Source organism: Lacerta agilis, chromosome 9, assembly GCF_009819535.1.
Source record: "Lacerta agilis isolate rLacAgi1 chromosome 9, rLacAgi1.pri, whole genome shotgun sequence".
Lineage (NCBI taxonomy): Eukaryota > Metazoa > Chordata > Lepidosauria > Squamata > Lacertidae > Lacerta > Lacerta agilis.
This window is the reverse complement of record NC_046320.1, coordinates 9,743,933-9,758,433: the sequence shown is the minus strand read 5'-3', so window position 1 is coordinate 9,758,433 and position 14,501 is coordinate 9,743,933. Positions and strand designations below refer to the sequence as shown.

At 44.4% G+C, this 14,501-nt stretch overlaps 1 protein-coding gene across 1 annotated transcript in view; it reads left to right on the top strand.

Moving 5' to 3' along the window:
* The first annotated feature begins 2,284 nt into the window (after positions 1 to 2,284).
* Positions 2,285 to 14,501, top strand: part of SMIM14 (small integral membrane protein 14) — a 31,329-nt gene continuing 19,112 nt past the window's right edge. Inside the window, exon 1 of the mRNA XM_033160265.1 lies at positions 2,285 to 2,464. The gene's annotated coding sequence lies outside the window, so the exon portion shown is untranslated. The remainder of the gene's footprint in view (positions 2,465 to 14,501) is intronic.

Genomic DNA, 14,501 nt, shown 5'->3' with positions numbered 1-14,501 from the left:
CAAGCCTCAGCAGGTTTCAGGCTTTGTTTACAATGCCAATGGTCAATCCTAGATTTGGTAATTTTCGATACAGTGGTACCTCTGGTTACGTACTTAATTCATTCCGGAGGTCCGTTCTTAACCTGAAACTGTTATTAACCTGAAGCACCACTTTAGATAATGGGGCCTCCTGCTGCCGCCGCGCCGCCAGAGCACAATTTCTGTTCTTATCCTGAAGCAAAGTTATTAACCTGAAGCGTTATTTCTGGGTTAGTGGAATATGTAACCTGAAGCATATGTAACCCGAGGTACCACTGTATTATGCATTTTCTCTCTCCAGCTAAACAAATAATCAGTTTTAAAAGAATAAGTGTGATTTTAAAAAAAATAAAGCATCAGTTGCAGCATGAGTAAAATAATGCATGGGAAAGCAGGGTGACTTTGCCAGATATCTAAAAGATAATAGTAATGATGGCACCAGGTGAATTTGCATGGGGAGGGAATTTCACAACTGGGCAGCATCATTTTAAAAAAAATACAGTGGTACCTCAGTTTTCGAGCATCTCGGAAGCCAAACGTTTCGGTTTTCGAATGCCAAAAACCCATGCTTCTGTTTTTGAACACGCCTCAGAAGTTGAACGGCTTCTGCTGCGTCTTTTAAAATTTTCTGCATTGAAATTGCAGGCCACCTCTGCACCTCGGTTTTCGAACGTTTCTGAAGCCGGAACGGATTACGTTCGAAAACCGAGGTACCACTATATATATATTATATTGAGCATTTATATGCCCTCTCCCATGATATCAATTTTCTTAATGGCCCCCCTCTGACCATTTGTCCACTAATCAATAATTTTTTAATTATAATGCCATGATGTAGACTTCAGGTCACATTAAGTAGGTTTTCCTCCCATACTTTTTTGCAGCAGGGAGGGAAGCAGGCACCCCTTCTCTGGCCAATGGATAGGACTAGGCTGGTCTTCACTTTGTCATTGTCTTCTTTCTGGGAGAGCAGTGGATAGAACACCCTAGTGTCCTTTGGTCCCCTGGCCAATAGCAGAGGGCCTCCATGCTCTTCCCGTCAGCTGTGCCAACAAACAAGAATACATTTTAACTTGGCAAAATGCTAAATTCAGAGAAGGGTTGGAGATGTTGTTGGATTACAACTCCCCTTCTGCCAGGAATTCCACAGTTAAGGGTCGCCACCAGCACCTCCAAACTTCCAAGGGTGATAGAACTACCAAGAGGGCTCCCTCTACTGATCTTCAAGACAGTAGGAAAGGAGGCAGTGTTTCATATATTTGGGACTTTAGCCATTTACGGCTATAAACATGAACATGAGCACATTGAACTGCACCTGGAAATAAACCGGCAACCATGCCCTAGTTTTACAGTGGGTTATGTAAATTCTAAAAGGAACCCCATCCAGGAATCTGCATGCTGCGTTTTTGGACAAGTTGAGCTTCTGTGTGGTCTTCAAGTACAGCCCCATGTAGAGTGTGTTACAATAATCCAATCTGGAAGTTACCAGATAATGGAGTGCTAACCTAAATCCATTTATGACTTAGCCGGAAAGCATTACTATCTTATCAATACCAAGTTATTGATTCAAAGTTCTTTTCTCATTTGTAAAGTCATAGTCATTGTAAGGGACTTACACGCCACTTTTTAAATTGCTATTGTGCCATTTTTGCATAATCCTATCCACTTAATCTGCCATTTTTCTCTGGTCGGTACGTTATCTTCTTTCCATCTCTGGCAAAAATGGCAAAAATGACAAGAATCAGAAATCAGGAAGACCAAAACCTTAATAATTTTATAGTTTATCTTAAAAACCTCGATAAACAAATAAAATCGTTAGCAGGATTGGAATAACACTTGTAGTTTAATGGTGAATTTTGGATATAATGGAGATGCAAAAGATCTGGATTATTATAAAAGTTGCAGGAGAAAATGACAAACAACAGGACCCACAAAGGAGACAAGGGAAGTCCAGGAGATTCTTTGGAATCTTGTTTTTATGTTGTATGCTCCGTCAGTAGAGCGTGAGCCGCTTAATCTCAAGGTTGTGTGTTCGAGCCCATCGGGCAAAGAGATTCCTGCATGGCAGGGGGGGTTGGACTATATGACCCCTGGGGGTCCCTCCTTCGAACTCTACAAGTCAATGGAGGGTGCGCGTGCAACTGCAGCCTTAGTTTTCCGCCGCACGATTTGACGACAAGCGCTTTCCTCCAAGGCGGCCACCGAGGGTGCGGCCCGTTCGCTTTTGCGCGCCGCCCACCGCGATCCCCGTGGGAGACAAGGGGAGGGTGCAGAAGAAGCCCTCCCCTTGCCTGCGAGCCGGCAGATCCGGGTCTTGCAGTGCTGCCTGCTAGACTGACGTGGTCGACGGAATCAAAACACCAGGCGAAAGGCAGAGTCGCTCCGCAGCTGCGCTGGCTGGCGTCTTGGGGCTGCGCCTCTTGCTCTCCAGATCCGAGCAAACCCGGTGAGTTGTTTGTGGCTGCCTCTCCGCATTCAAGCCTCAAGCTGTTTCTTCTTCTTCTTCTCCCTCCCAGGCTTGTCCTTCTTTTAATGGAGGAGGAAGGCGTAAGGAGGCAAGGAAAAGGAAAAGTTTCCTACCCCAGTTCTCTCTTCTGCTTTGGGGATGGGAGGCAAAACAAAAAAAGTTTCTGGGAAAAGACTGCCCCTTGTTCCCTACTGCTGCCTTTTGCTTATTCTGGATTTTTGCAAGTATTTTAAACCCGCAAAATATCCAAGCCCTGCACTGATTTCCTGGCGGGAGGGGGGTCATTTAAAACCGGAACTCTCCATGTAAAAAGCCTGTTGCTGATCTTCCGCCCCACCGACTTTGCTTTGGTGAGAGGCCAGCTGTGATAAAGAAGAGAGCCGTTTGCTCGCTGGGGCTGGCGAAGCTTTTGTTTTTGGTCTTGCAACCGAGCAGAACTGCACACCTGATTTATACAGATTTGGTTTTGTTCCTTAAGAATAACGTTTTCATATTTCTTAGGAGATGCATGATGCAGAACTCAAGGCAAGTTAAATTTCCAAGTGCCTGCAGAAGTTTAGGTTGCGAGCTGGGTACATCCATCACCCTGCTGGCTTTTATGGCGTGAAGTGGTCTATAAATTTGTTTAACAAATAAAACAGTTAAAATTTAGTAAAGGCGGTGCCCTCAAACCCTTGTAAGCTAAACCATACACATGTTTACACAAGGTACGTGGAGTTAAGTGACTTGACTTCCAGGTTAGCAGCATACATGGGCACTTTTGTGGGCGTAAACTTCCTTAAGCTCAATAGGACTTGCTTCTGAGTAAACAAGTATAGGACTGAGCAGCACATTAACTGGATCAGTTTTATATTATTCCCCTCTCTCTTTCTCTTGCTCTTTAATAAGCCAGGTCACACTGTGTTGACTTTGAATTATAACGTCAGTTTCCTCCTTAATCTTTATAAAGAAGCGTTTCCTGTTCACAATGGAATAGGAATCCCTGGAACAGACAACAGATGCCCCAGAAGCTATTACATTCACAAGAGAGAGCCTTGGGAGAAGGTTAGCAATGACACTGTAATGCCAACCAATACTGAACATGGATGCTTTTAATTCTTTATTTAAGTTAGGACTTCAGTCCTAAACATATAAGGGTAAAGGGGCCCCTGACCATTAGGTCCAGTCGCAGACAACTCTGGGGTTGCAGCGCTCATCTCGCTTTATTGGCCGAGGGAGCCAGCGTACAGCTTCCAGGTCATGTGGCCAGCATGACTAAGCCGCTTCTGGTGAACTAGAGCAGTGCACAGAAACGCCATTTACCTTCCTGCCAGAGCGGTATCTATTTATCTACTTGCATTTTGACGTGCTTTCGAACTGCTAGGTTGGCAGGAGCAGGGACCGAGCAATGGGAGCTCACCCCGTCACAGGGATTTGAACCGCTGGCCTTCTGATCGGCAAGCCCTAGGCTCTGTGGTTTAACCCACAGCGCCACCCACGTCCCTCCTAAACATATTACTTGGTATTATTTAGCTAATTGGGCTTACCTTTAATACTAAAACATGCTGGCTTCAGATTTCCTGTGCAGGGAGAAAAGATGAGGATCCAGCAATTACAGACAAGACTATTGGCAAAAACTAAGATAGTTGTTATTTAACATTAACAGTGTATTTGTGTTGTGTTATTAGTGTGAAATGAGTATTCTGAAGTATCCTGAAAAGAGTATGACTCTTTTCCTGAGTGTGCTTTCACAGTGTTGTAGAGTTGCGTGTTTATCATCCTACTGTTGTAATTTTCCTGCTTTTCAGAATGCTCTGTACTTAACTAATGATTTAATTTTAATTACCATTATGATGTCAATTTCCTGGCTTTCACTGACCTGCACCTTACCCAGTGACTTTATTCGACATTCAGGAGGATCAGTCTGACACTTTTTACATGTGCATTGCTTTGAGGAAATGTAGGTTACTAAATAAATAAATAAATATAAATAAATAAACAGCCAGAAGGGTCTCTGTCAGTTATATTAAAGGTTGCACAAGTTCATATGGGTGGTCCTTTTAAATAATTAAATAAATAAATAAAACTTAGTTTTACAGAACATACAGAAAGTTGGAAAATAAAAATTTGTAGTACCATGGGACATATAATAATAGCCCAAGAAGGCTATCCTTCTGATACCCTGGTCTCAATGACTTAGGTCACAAACTAAGATTGGGAAGATCTGGGTTCAGATTCTTGCTTAGCCGTGAAGCTTGCTGAGTCACCTTTGGCCAGTCCCTATTTTCAGCCTAATCTAAGGGTTGTTCTGAGGATAAAATGGTTGAAGTCATGTACATTACCCTGAACTGCTAGACAGGTCACCAGCCTTTTTTGGACTCCTGGGCCTGTTTATAATTTAGAGAGTCCTCCTCTGGTTGCTTCTCTCTCCTCTCTCCTTGGATCAGTGGGTGGCCTCTGTGCTTGGAGAAAGAAAAAAATAAAAAGTATCTGGGAACATAATGATTGTCTTTATTCTGCTAGATAAGTTTGTTAGCTGCACCAACTGTCTTTTTGCTAGGTTCTTGTTTATATTACTGTACAGTACTGATTTGTTCTATCTGCAGTGTTTAGAATAATAATAATAATAACAATAATAATAATAATAATAATAAAATTAGGACTTCAGTCCTGGACTCACCCTAGTGGAGTTTTAGCAGCCTGTGTTAGAAATTGCTACCATGTCATAAATATTTTTTGGCATACTTTTATTTTGCAAGGTATTAAAAATATAAGTGTTATGTAATACTGCTCAGTATGCACTTGTCTGCATTTGCATTTTCTTAACCACAACATACTGTTTTTAATTAAGGTTAAGTGTTCTTTCTTAACGAAAATTTCTCATTTCCTACTTTCACATATATATTTAGATGCAAAAAGCAGCAGAGGGTGTCAGTGCATTAGTATTTTGCATCAGTGACTTGTGGCAGCTATCAGTGATGTTCTATGTTTGTGGTTTTCAAAGAAGTTTCATAATAAGAAGACCAGTAGTGGCAGACAAGCTGCCCAAATGAAAGTTTGCCTTCTACTTTCAAACGAGTGAGATCCAAGTGGGCCTCCAGTTGTTTTTGGGTTACAAATCCCATCATCTGTGACAGTTGGCTGGAGCTGATCAGAGCTAAAGGGCACCAATTTGGGGAAGAGTGGCCTGGTACCCAACTGATAGGACTGTGGTCCCTAGACCATGCTGCAGAATCCTCTGAAATGTCCAGGAGTTTTGTGGCAGTCAGGGTATTCTCTGAAAACTAGCCCATATGAAAAGTGTTCCATGGAGGTAGGAAGTATGAAAATATTCAGAACATCTCTGAACATCTCTGCCTCCTTCATGTATAGAAAGTCTGGGGTAGGGCTGAGGAGCCTCGTGACCTCAAGGGTAGGACCTGTGGAAGGATCTCACAGCTCCTTTCTGTGCATGATGCCTCTTTGTGTGATTCACATAGCCATCTCTGACTTTTGTCTTCTGGGTTTCTGGGGTTTTTCCTGTTGTTATTCTGTCTCTCACAGCTACAATAAACCTACCATTAAAATTATGGACTGGCCATTTCTTCGTCAGAGGGCAAACGGGCAAATTTAGCAGGGGATCAAATACTTTCCCCCCTCGCTGAACAGTCGTACCTCTAGATACAATCGCTGCGTGTTGCGTTCGTCACGGGATACGAACGCACCGAACCTGGAAGTACTGGAATGGGTTACTTCCGGGTTTGGCGGTTCACGCACATGCAGAAGCGCCGAATTGCGCTTTGCGCATGCGCAGAAGCGGTGCTTCAGGTTGCACCCTGCTCATGTTGCGAATGGGGCTCCAGAATGGATCCGTTTCGCAACCAGAGGTATGACTGTATAGGATTGACACAGTCTGTCATTTTTAAGAGCATTAAAATATTTTGACATGTAAGAGATTACACATTAGATCATAACACACACACACACTTGCAAGCTGAACTCAGAATTCAGAGAACAGCCTTGGTCTCCTTGATAAATGGTTGTCTGGGGGTAAACAAGTGCTTCTTATTTACCCGGACAGCACCCATCAAATCTGCCTTTTTGCCGGCACTAGTGCAATTATATTTGCAGTCCTGGCAGAACATTGTGTTTTGGTACATTGCGTTGCTGATACGTCCCATCCTAAGCACTTCCATGATAACCCTGCACATTTTTAGAACTGGGCTGTTAATTCTGTACATTGCAGTCAACCAGGGAAGATGATTGTATCGCTGCACTTTGAAAAATGATTTGACGGTAAAATATTTTCTGAAGATTGGGCTGAATGTAATATTAATTGCTCCAAAACAAGTTGGGATTCAGGCCCATCAAAGTATAAGAGTTCTGAATAACATAAGGAGTTGAGACATGTGGGCCACCCACTTCAAATCAGTTCTACCGATGGCACTCTGAAGCAAACTTGGACAATGGACGTCCCAAAGTGCGGGTTGCAGAAGCAGGGCTTGTCCTACCATTGGAAAGAGTGAGATGTCCACCTTAGTCAACCGATTTTGTGCATCATTAAATTGTGTTTTTACTGTCACGAAAGTGGAGAGCCATTTTCTGCCTCATTGTGTGAAGACCAGCCTTGGGTACTGTTGTGGCGAGGGGAGGCATTTGTTGCTCTGTCCCTGGAAGCAAAATGTTTTGTGCTGGGCCTGGGAAAGCCATGTTTATGGATAGTTGTAAGTCAAATGTGCCCCTCCTACAGCTACCTGAAAGGTTGGTTCTCACTTGGTCCCTCCCATATTACATCACTTGTTAATGCAGGGGTGAGGAACCTCTTGTAGCTGGCGGGCCAGATCCTTATCCCCCCCCCAGTTCTGGCAGGTCATTTTGATAAATGGGTGAGGCCAGAGGTCCCCCACCTCTGGATTAGGGTCTCATTATAGTATTCCCATAAGACATGGAAGAATAGTTGATGCAAGTCCTAGAAAGCTCTTAATCTGGCTCCAACCCATCAATGCTCTAATTTATTTTACTTGGTCATGAATAATTTTTCCAATTGATTTCAATGGAACCCAAATTCAACTGACTTAATCTGGATCCAACCTCTCACTTTTACCTTTCCCCTGTGAAACGTGGAACACCAAGATGGACTTTTGAGCTATGGGCATTCAAACTTGCCTCATAAAGGTAGAAGAGGCAACTTGGTAGTAGCAGCTAAAACGTAGTCTGAAAATGTAGGTATTTCCTGCTGCATACCGTACACAGTTTTACATGGCATTTAGGAACCTACAGTATTAATGATTGCACAGAGTGAGCTAGTAAATATATAGGATGCCAGGCTTGCCTTGGTTATTATCCATTTGCATTCGAAACTTCAGTGATTTGCTGGTAATGTGGTGGGAGCTTTAGATTTGTACACGCTTCAGCAGCCACTCAAGATGAGCAAATTGTCATAGTGAGATGGGGAACTGGGCATTTCTCAAAATGCCACCAACTTGTTCCACAGGTTTTTGTGAATTGGCCCATAAAAATGACAAACTTCACTGTGCAAAGAAGTATTCACTTACGGAATATTTTTTAAAGAACCCCATAGGTTAACAATTGCTAGATTAGTATTTTTTAGTTAATTATACTGTATTTACCAATTAGTAAATAAAACAGATTTAGGGTTGTATCCAATGCAGACTCTGTGGAATAAAACAGACTTCTGCAGTGGGACTTCATCTTCTTTTTCTTTTCAGCTCAAAACCTGTGCCTGAGGATTGGGGGCTATAGCAGATTTTGGAGGTGTGCAGAGGTCTGCAGTGTAGAGGAAAGGAAGCTAAAGTTCTATTGCACAAGTTGAAGTCCATTTTACTTATTAATACGTGTACTGATGACGTTGGATTGTTTCTAACTATTTTTACCGTATGTCACCTGGGCATTGACATATGGCAGCTAAAAATATAATAAAGATTAAGGAAACAATTTTTCTGTAAATAAACTCAATGCAAGAGTATAGTAGTGAGCCAGTGACATGAATTGAATCACGCCCATTGCTAATATTGGTATTTGTCACAAAATTAACCTTTGAAATGTGTGATTTTCCAAAAGGCTCTTTTAAATTTGTACATTTTCATGCAACCCAGAAAGCACAATTTTGACATTTTGGTTTTGTAAACCTGTACATTTTAATTGCTGCATCATAAAAAAAGTTGCCACGTTGCTTCACATCTCCTGCTCCCCCTCGTCCCGATTTGAACTTTGCTGTAGTTCCTTTATAGTGTTACATCAGTCAAACAGGTGTAACTGGCAGGTAGGTTCCAGTAAAAGATTTGAGTTGCAGTACTAGAAACCAATTAACATAGGAACTGTACCCATTAAATAGGTACAACCAGAAAGTAGTGTTCTTGTCCTTTTATAATGTTTCTGAGGGTTGTGGCAGTCATATGATTTACTCATGGTTTTTGCAACACAGGGGGAACTGTCTCACCCACACCCTGGATGCCCCATCATAGGGGGTAATACCGTATCTGACATCATTATGCTTCCAGATGAACTCCCACGTGAAATCTTGAAAACACAATAGCAACTTGTGCTCCTTCCGCATGAATGCTTGTCACTAAGACATTATATCATTAAAAAAACTCATCCAATTTGACTTACATAAACTTGCCAGTAAATTGGATTGTACCTGTCTCCAATAAATTAAGTAGAGGTGCATTAGAGAACTGGTAAGTCTTGTGCCAGTGCACATCATTATCATATCTAAAAATTTGTATTGTACAATTTTTGAAAGCAGGATTTAATGTTCCACCATTTTAGTGGGGATGAGGGAATTTCACTGCCTTTCAAAACCCTTCTGTTGACATCTACTTTTCTAAATCTGTTTTTATAAATAAAAATAAAATAAAAGAAAAAAGGACCTTGCAGTGATTCCCCTACCTGAGTGATAATTGTCTAGTCTAGGAACAATTTTATCATGTGATCTGCTTGGTGAGGCTTAGGAAACAGTGCCAAGTGTGGACTATATGAAGAAGCTATAAAGATAGGACTCAGAGACTCCGTTGCCAGCAGCCCACTCCTACTGAGTTGAATTTAACAAATATAAATGTGCTCCAGAAACGGTGTGTGGTGTTTGCCCACTCATTATGGCATTCATTATGGAGATGTCGTACTGGGGGAGAGAGAGAAAGGGTTAATAGGCTGACCAATAAGAAAGCCCAGGGGCGGAGCCTAACTGTGTTTAAGGCTCAACACGGGTTTTGGCAGTTCGGTTGGTTTCTTGTGGGTGGGAATCAGAGTGAGAGACAGAGGGGAGACAGAAGAGTGAATCGGATTACAGTGTTTCAAAGTATTTAAAACTTGTTTGCAATGCTCAGTCTTCAAATACTTGGGCATTACTTTCTACCACAGATCATCCTGGACAGCCCATTTAAACACGACCATCCTGGCCGCTCGCCAAACCGTGGGTGCCTTGGTGAAATTCTTCTTCGCAAAAGGTGGGCAGCTGGTGGTGCCAATCAGAAAGATCTACCTAAGTAAAATACCCCCAATGTTGCTTTATGGGGTGGAAATTTGGGGATGGAATCTGAATATCCTCCAGAGACTGGAGTCCTTGCAAAAATCAGGATAATTACCTCCTCCAAAGACTGGAGTCCTTGCAAAACCTATTGGCAAGAAAGATCTTGGGCCTCCCTAATGGGACAATGGCGGCCCAACTGAGAATGGAACTGGGCCTACCATCCATTGTAGCAAGAGCCCATATCAGGATAATTACCTACTACAAATCGCTTGCTGAGACTCCAAATTCTCTATTAGCCAAACAAGCCTTCTCCGTCAGCAGCACCTGGTCAAGGGGCATGGAGTCCATCTGTCATTGCTACTCCCTTCCAGATTTCGCCGCCCTATCCTCATGGGACAAAGACAAAATTCGCGACTGGATCCTTGCTAGGGGTGCTGCCCTCGATCAAGAAGTATCTAATGTGGCCAGACTCTCCACATGGTTCCCTCGCCTGAAGGCAGTTAATCTCTGGCCCACTATTTGAGTGATCTGATAAATCCCACGCTAAGAAGGGCCTTCACACTAGCTCGATTTCATGCCATTCCCACAGCATTCTTACAGGGTGTATTTTCCAATACTCCTCTGGATCTTCGACTCTGCCCATGCAACAAAGGAAAGATAGAGGACTTCATCCACTTCTTCCTCTACTGCCCACTGTATGCCTCAATAAGACCTAGGCTTCTCCCTCTAATCCCACCGACTATCGCCAGGGACGTTGACCACATGAAATACTTACTGGTGGATGCCAACCCCTTGATTTCACGTGGAGTGGCCATCTACATATTACAGGCCCTGAAACTCAGGACCATCTTTCTGGCTAACTTCCCTTAGCCTTAGTTTTATGTATCTTCCTGACACGGACACTGTCGTCATGCCCTGCTTGTGCTTTTTATTTTATTTGTTTTACCCAGCACGGGGGTCAGCAACCTGCGGCTCCGGAGCCGCATGCGGCTCTCTGACAGGTCTCCCGCGGCTCCGGCATGCCCCCTTTCAATGCCCTTTCAATAATAATTAAATGGTTATCGGCAAAAAGGGGGGGGGGCAAAAAAACCATGAATAATCCGCATCAACGTTGAACAGCTGGGCGGTCTTTCTCAGCCCTCTCAGGGTTCCCGAGGACAGACCCAAGATTGATGTCCACGTTGACCACTCCCAGAGAGAGGAAGCGACTTCTTCACACCAATAAGCGTGTGGGGAGGGCTGAGCTTTTACCACCTCGGCGTGCCGATTGGCAGGACAGATTGCCCGCCTTGGCGCATAGGCTCGGAGCCGGGGCCTTACCGCCAAGGTAGCCACTGAGGATGAAGGCGGGAGGCGGGCACGGGAGAGCGATGCTTCGTCCGGCCAATGAGCCGCCGGGATGCCTGTTCCTGTTTGAGGGGAACATGCCAATGAGGGTGGCGTTAGGGCGGGGAGAAGAAGGAGCTGGGCTTTGCGAGTTATCGAGAGAGAGAGAAAAGAGTCGGGATAATAAAGGCGGCGGGAGGTGGCGGCGGCGGCGATTGGAGCGGCCCCTTTCGGGCGGAATCCTTTTCAAAGCGACTGCGCGGAGGGCGGAGCAGGCGGGCCAGGCGTCGCCGTGACGGGAGGGCGGCGATGGTCGCCGACAGGATGAAGTAGAGCTGCTTTGGGGCGGCGGCGGCGAAAACGTCCGGGCTGCTTCTGAAACCTCCGCCAACCGGTGCTTCGCCAGCGCTCGCTGCGGGCGGTGTACATGCTCAAGACGGCCCCAAGGGCGGCTCGGGGGCCCGGAGCCCTGAGGCCGGCGCGCTGCAGTGCCTGCCGTGATTTCCCCCCCCAAAAAAAACCTGTTTTTTGCTTTTTTGCTTTTTGCCTTGCTCTCCCACCCCCCTCTCTTTTTCTTCCTCCCCTCCTTTTTTAATCCAAGGGGAGAAATCCCATTTTTTAAACAAAGAAACAAACAAACGAAAAACAAACAACCCCCCCACAGCTGCTGCAGCCACTCTATTTGAATTTTTATTATTACCCTTTTCTCCCTCTATCCCCCCTTTTTCTTTTCTCTTCCCCTTTTGTTTTTGTTTTCAAAAAAAGGAAAAAGAAGAAAAAGATTTTCCCCCTTTATTTTTATTTTTTAAACTACTACATATTTTTAATAGATATTCTCCCCACCCCACCCCACCCCCAATTTATATTTTTCCACCCCACTTTTCCATTCCCACCCCCCCTTTTTCTTTCTTTATTAGTTCGCTTGCCAACCTATCTTAGAGGGGGAAGCCCTCTCTCCCACCCACCACACCCCCCAAAAAACAACTTTGAGCTGAACCCCAAAAAACGGGGGTAGATCACTGCTGAAAGTAGATCACAGTTTCTTGGGAGTTGGCCACCCCTGGTATAAGACATGTAACTAGAATAAAATTTTTAAAAAAACCAAGCAAATAATTGTAATAACTACTGTAATAAAGCACTGCTATGATTATATATAATTTCCCTAAAATTTTGGTTTCATTCGCCTTTCCGTGCTGAAATGTCACAACCTGAACGACCATGACTTGCCCCCCCCCTAGTTTTGATCCTGGGTACGCCCCTGAATCAATGCAAAAAAGTAATAACTTATTCTTGTTGTTTTTACTAATTATACTTTGCATTGGGTCCTATACGTTATTTATTATTATTGCATTAAGGTAAGAAACAATATATGCAGCGTTATATTTGTTTTAAATGTCGCAATGGTTTTGCGGCTCCCAGTTGTTGTTTTTCCCTTTAGAAACGGGTCCAAGTGGCTCTTTGTGTCTTAAAGGTTGCAGACCCCTGACCCAGCACAATTTTACCTCCAGTGTTTTATCTGTTTCTGTTTTATTCTTTGTATAATCGTGCCAGGGCACTGCCTGGTCTTTTACTGTGTGCTATGGCCATACGGCTAATGCAATAAATAAATTGATTGATTGATTGTTCGCATTCACAATAAACTGGAATCTTTGTTAATACGTTACAACCTGACTGAGTGGATATATGTTGTTGTTGTTGTTTAGTCTTCTAGTCGTGTCCAACTCTTTGTGACCCCATGGACCAGAGCATGCCAGGCACTCCTGTCTTCCACTGCCTCCCGCAGTTTGGTCAGACTCATGTTGGTAGCTTCGAGAACACTGTCCAACCATCTCGTCCTCTGTCGTCCCCTTCTGCTTGTGCCCTCCATCTTTCCCAACATCAGGGTGTTTCCCAGGGAGTCTTCTCTTCTCATGAGGTGGCCAAAGTATTGGAGCCTCAGCTTCAGAATCTGTCCTTCCAGTGAGCACTCAGGGCTGATTTCCTTCAGAATGCATAGATTTGATCTTCTTGCAGTCCATGGGACTCTCAAAAGTCTCCTCCAGCACCATAATTCAAAAGCATCAATTCTTTGGCGATCAGCCTTCTTTATGGTTCAGCTCTCACTTCCATACATCACTACTGGGAAAACTACTGATTCTGAATATATTACTGGGGAAAACTGGTTGGTGGCAGTGGAAGAGATAAGCCGTAGGGGTGCAGGGTCAATAGTCTGTGGAACGACCGGGGGCTCTGTGCGAACGCCACACCGTGCATTGTTGTCCGCTATATATCTCTCCCCACCCACCTTGGGTATGAAACAAAGGTTTATCAAGCCTCTGGTGGGTTTCCATTCATGGCTGTAGGTTGTATTCCAATTATGGTAGTGCGTCACATTGTGTGTGCGCTTGTGCCAGAATGCCAGTTCGTCTAGTCCAGTACTGCAGATTTAAAGAGGTTTAAAGACTGTCTCAAAGGGAGGCAGGTGGCGCTGTGGTCTAAACCACAGAGCCTAGGGCTTGCCGATCAGAAGGTTGGCAGTTCAAATCCCCACGACGGGGTGAGCTCCCGTTGCTCGGTCCCTGCTCCTGCCAACCTAGCAGTTCGAAAGCACGTCAAAGTGCAAGTAGATAAATAGGTACCGCTCTGGTGGGAAGGTAAATGGCGTTTCCGTGTGCTGCTCTAGTTCACCAGAAGCGGCTTAGTCATGCTGGCCACATGACCCGGAAGCTGTACACTGGCTCCCTCGGCCAATAAAGTGAGACGAGCGCCACAACCCCAGAGTTGTATGCGACTGGACCTAATGGTCAGGGGTCTCTTTACCTAAAGACTGTCTTAAGCCAAATCTAAAAAAAATGTAGTATAAACACTGACAACTGGGAAGCACTGGCCTGCGAGCGCTCCAATTGGAGAACAGCCTTTACCAAAGGTGTCATGGGCTTTGAAGATGCTCAAACTCTGGATGAAAGGGCGAAACTAGCTAAGAGGAAGGTACGTTTGGCAAACCCTCACCATGATCAACTCCCGCCCGGAAACCTATGTCCCCACTGTGGAAGGATGTGTGGATCGAGAATTGGCCTCCACAGTCACTTACGGACTCACTGTTAAGACCGTGTTCATGGAGGACAACCTTACTCAGCTACGAGTGATTGCCAAAGAAGAAGACTGCAGATACAAAGTTTGCCGTGGATCCTGGGCCCAACTTTGTAGAGTCTCAGAGAGGGATGGGGAAAACTGTGGTCCTCCAGATGATGTGGAACTTGA